General features: G+C 38.4%; 1 pseudogene; it reads left to right on the plus strand.

The window, feature by feature from the left end:
• The first annotated feature begins 3,808 nt into the window (after nucleotides 1-3,808).
• Nucleotides 3,809-4,526, plus strand: LOC112934664 (heat shock cognate 71 kDa protein pseudogene; annotated as a pseudogene).
• Nucleotides 4,527-5,320: the final 794 nt, after the last annotated feature.

Here is a 5,320-nt window from a genome sequence, read left to right on the forward strand (position 1 = left end):
ATCACCATACACTGAAGTATTATAAGTGATAAGTCTCAGCTGTGTACATTTTCCTTCCAATCAAGTTTTCAGGACCTCATCTAAACTATGAAAGAACATCCAAGAATTAACAAATCATTGCAGAAAAGACGTAACATAATTTAAAAAATTAAAAACTACCAATTATCTGTGGAAAATAAAAGATATATGGATATTATCTCATTTTTGTTTCTCAGATTAAGAAACACCTAACTTCTATATTATATTGGAGAGAGAAGGAGAGAAAAATTAGAGTAATTCTTTACAACTTAGAAAAGGAAACATGAAATAAAAGAAGGAAGGAAAGATTAAAATGATAAAGTAAATAGAAGGAAAAATAATCAAAGGAATAAGTTAAGAATATTTGGTAGATCTTAGGAATATGAGTTTCTAGACTAAAGTGGCTCATTCTGAATACTCATTACAATGAATGAAAACTTAGCCACACCAAGGAAATCATTATTACATTTAAGTAATAAAGATAAAGATATAATCCTTAAAGCTTCCAGAAATAGAACTACATTCTGGTCACACTCAAAAGATAATAAACCATAATGGCATCAGACCTCTCAATAGCAGTACTGAAAACCAGAAAAAGGACTATAACTTTTGAGATTCAAAGTAAATATGATTTGCAATATAGAATTCTATATTGTACTATCATTTGGAAATAACATTGGAATAAGGACATTTCAATATGTAAAACAAGTTAAGAAACACATTCTTATGGAAGTGTAATGACAGGGGAATAAAGTGAATTCTGAAATGGGTTTCCAGGATGGTGGCAAAGAGAACTTCATAAATGCTATGTTGTAATTCAGATTGTAGCAGAGGACAGAAGGATCAAAAAAGGCTGCCTTCCATATTTTGAAGAAGAAGAAGAAGAAGAAGAAGAAGAAGAAGAAAAGAGGAGAAGGAAAAAGAGGAGAAATTAATAAACAGATTATTTGCTTTGTCTGAATGTTTTGTAAATATATTTTTCATTGTTAAAGAGAGGGTAGTTATGGATTATCTGTAGGTTCAGAGATAATCAAGGAAATTAAAAATTTAAGGCCTTTTTTAATTTCAGGAAAAATATATTGGCATAACAATGTATGAAACAAATGTTTCTTTATTTTTTTTTAATTTTTATTTATTTATGATAGTCACAGAGAGAGAGAGAGAGGCAGAGAGACACAGGCAGAGGGAGAAGCAGGCTCCATGCACCGGGAGCCCGATGTGGGATTCGATCCCGGGTCTCCAGGATCACGCCCTGGGCCAAAGGCAGGTGCCAAACTGCTGCGCCACCCAGGGATCCCACAAACGTTTCTTTAAATGAACAACTCAGGAAACAACAGTTGTTGGTGTGGATGGGGAGGGGACACTGTTGGTAGGAATGCAAACTTGTGCAGCCACTGTGGCAAACAGGATGGAGTTCCTCAAAAAGTTGAAAGTAGAACTTCCCCTGGGAAGCTGAGACCAGCCAGCAATTGCACTATAGGTATTTATTAAAAGGATACATAGTGATTTAAGGAGGCACATGCACCCTAATTTTTATAGCAGCAATGTCCATAGTAGCTAAACTGCCTCTCTCTCTATGTAGATAGATAGATGATAGATAGATAGATAGATAGATAGATAGATATCTGTCATTTATATCTATTACTCAGCCATCAAAAAGAATGAAATATATATATCTATATAGGTATATAGTAATGTATCTATATCTATCTCTCTCTATATATATATCACTCAGCTATCAAAAAGAATGAAATCTCGCCATTTGCAATGATGTGGATAGAACTAGAGAGTAAGTTAGGTAGAGAAAGACATACCATATGCTTTCACTCATATGTGGAATTTAAGAAACAAAACATGAACATAGAGAAAGGGGAGGAAAAATAAAATATGAAAATTGAGAGGGAGACAAATCATAAGAGATGCAAAACTCTAGGAAACAAACTAAGTTTTGCTAGAGAGGAGGTAGGTGGGGGGAAGGGATAATTGGGTGATAGGCATTAAGGAGGGCACTTAATGTAATGAGCACTGGGTGTTATATGCAACTAATGAATCACTAAAGTCTACTTCTGAAACTAATAAAAAAATAGAAAGAAAAAAGAAAAATTAAAGAAAAATGAAGATTCCCGGAGTCACTATCCGAGGAGAGCACATATAGGAAATCTCACTACAAACCATGGTCCAAAATTAGTAAATGGCTGGAGCACCACAGCCCTCTGGGGCATTTGGGAGAAGCCAGTTGATTAGGTGAGCTGGCTCTGGACGGAGGTGGCTGTGCCCCATTCCCTTTGGGAGAGGCAGTCCCTGGGAGCATGGTTCCAGCAGCACAAGGCCCCATATCCCAGGGCACCCAAGCTGACAAAGCCGTTGATGCTGAACTCCCCCTAGGACTGGCGGAAGTGGGAGGGCACAGGACAGTGAGAACTCTCCTATCGCTGAGCACCCCCAAGCTGTTCAGACCTGTGCACCTACAAGGCCCCAGGGAGTATCTAGGCCAGTGTAGACTGGGAGACACTGGCTAGTTACTCGCAGGGAACTCGACTCCAGAGCTGGAAACCTGGCCACTGCCATTGTTGTTTTTCCTCTTTATTTCACCATGTGCCTGGGAGAGGTGGGGCCACCAGGGAACAAAGGCCTCACAGGATAAACAGCTCACACTGAGCCCAGTACCTGGCAGGGGGCATGGCATCTCCATCCAGACACAAACACCTGAAAATCAGCACATCAGACCCCTCCCCAAGAAAACCAGATGGAAGAACAAGGGAAGAGCAAGTTTTTGACCAAGCAGGGCTGGAAAGCTCCAGGACTGAGGGAAAATCAAGGGAAAACAGTATATAAAACTTGAGGGTCCCATTGCTTTCCCCTTTTTCCATTGTGACAATTTTTATATCAGACTAAAAATTTCCAATATTTTTTCTCTTTTCCAACATTAACTACAATATTTTACCAGCTCCTCATTTTTAAGTAATTTCCTATTTGACTTTCATATTTCTACAATGACATGTCTTAGATATATTTTTCACTTCTGGATTCCCTTCAACGTATTCAATTTAATTTGGGTAGATATATGAGATATGGGTTTTTGTTTTGTGTTTTTTGTTTGTTTTTTTCTGCCCAGTTTTTTTTTTTTTACAATGCTAGAAATTTATACTTTCTAAAACACAACAAACATACAACCAGAACCAAGTAGAATATTGTGATGGTTCATTCTATGAGATTATATTCTCTCTTCATTCCCATTCAGCCTCCCTCTTTTATCTTGTTTATGTTTTAGTGGTCAATATTGAGGTTTCTAAAAGTGTTTCTGATTTATATAAACTTGGGATTGAGCATCTTCTAACATACAGAACAAAATAAACTCAAAACCAAGAGGATCACCCTCTAGGACCCCTCAGGCAGACTATATTCTCTCTCCACTACCAGTGCTTCACCACAACCATCCCCCAGTCCCCCCTTTTTTCTTTTTTCTTTACTGTATTCTTCTTTTTTTCTTTTCTATTTTCTTCTTCTTTGTGGTATTTGGCCTCTTATCTTTACTACTTTGTCTTAAAATCTGTTTTCACTTTAGTGCTCCTTTTTTCCTCTGTTCTTCTTTTTCATTTTCTGGTCTCTGCCCTCTTTGCAATAATCTAGGGTGTATATTACTTTGGTAGTGGTTGATATTTTTGACTCAGCCCACTCATACAGCCACTGTGCATTGAACAAAATGACTAGAAGGAAGAATTCACCGCAAAAGAAAGAACCAGAAATAGTACTCTCTACCCCCGAGTTACAGAATATGGATTTCAATACAATGACTGTGCTTATCAAGCACAATACTACCATTCCTACCAAACAGACAGAAAACATTACTACTTACTCTGACAACCAGCCCGGTGTGTTTATTCAGGTATATGAAGGTAAGCATGCTATGATCAAGGATAACAACCTACTTGGCAAGTTTGAACTTACAGGCATACCTCCTGCCCCACATGGCATTCCTCAGATTGAAGTCACTTTAGATATTGATGCTAACAGTATCCTCAATGTCTCTACTGTGGATAAGAGTACATGGGAAGAGAACAAGATTATCATCACTAATGACAAGGGCTGCTTGAGCAAGGAGGACATTGAGTGCATGGTCCAGGAAACTGAGAAGTACAGAGCTGCAGATGATAAGCAGCAGGACAAGATGTCTTCCAAGAATTCACTTGAGTCTTATGCATTCAACATGAAAGCAACTGTTGAAGATGAAAAAGGTCACGGCAAAATCAATGATGAAGACAAAGATTCTTGACAAGTGCAATGAAATCAACAATTGGCTCAATAAGAACCAGACTGCAGAGAAGGAAGGATTTGAACATCAGCAGAAAGAGCTGGAGAAAGTCTGCAACCCCATCATTACGAAGCTATACCAGAGTGCAGGAGACATGCTGGGAGGAATGCCTGGAGGCTTCCCTGGTGGTGGAGCTCCTCCCTCTCATGGTGCTTCTCTGGGCCTACCATTGAAGAGGTTGATTAAACCAACCTGACGAGGGTTCTAGCATTGTTCCACACAACATTTGAAGGACCCAAATTTACAGCAAATTCCATGGCACTTTTATTTATTTTTTTAAAATTTTCATTTATTTATGATAGTCACAGAGAGAGAGAGAGAGAGAGGCAGAGACACAGGCAGAGGGAGAAGCAGGCTCCATGCACCGGGAGCCCGATGTGGGATTCGATCCCGGGTCTCCAGGATCGCGCCCTGGGCCAAAGGCAGGCGCTAAACCGCTGCACCACCCAGGGATCCCTCCATGGCACTTTTAAAGTAAAGTTGCTATAGAACATATACTGGGCATTGTTAATACTTGAATATGGAATATGTGCACAGAGAAAGGAAATAAATATTGCACTTTATAAGCACTGTATTGTTAAGTGGAAAATGCAATGTCTTAAATAAAACTGTATTTAAAATTGGCACCAAAAAATAGTCAATTCAGTAGCACAATTATAAAGTTACTGGTGACTCTGGAAAAAAAAAAGCATAAAGGACTCTAAAGACTTTATTACTGCAGAACTGAGATTTAATCAGGCCAATATTAAAAATAGATTAAATGAGATGCAATCTGAACTGGATGTCCTAACTGCTAAAGTTAATGCAATGGAAGAGAGAGTGAGTGACATAGAAGACAAATTAATGGTAAGGAAGGAAGCTGAAGAAAAAAGAGAAAAACAATTAAGAGACCATGAGGAAAGGCTTAGGGAAATAAATGATAACCTGACAAAGAAGAATTTACATATAATTAGGGTTCCAGAAAAGGCTGAGAGGGAGAGAATACCATAA

Source organism: Vulpes vulpes, chromosome X (assembly GCF_048418805.1).
Source record: "Vulpes vulpes isolate BD-2025 chromosome X, VulVul3, whole genome shotgun sequence".
NCBI lineage: Eukaryota > Metazoa > Chordata > Mammalia > Carnivora > Canidae > Vulpes > Vulpes vulpes.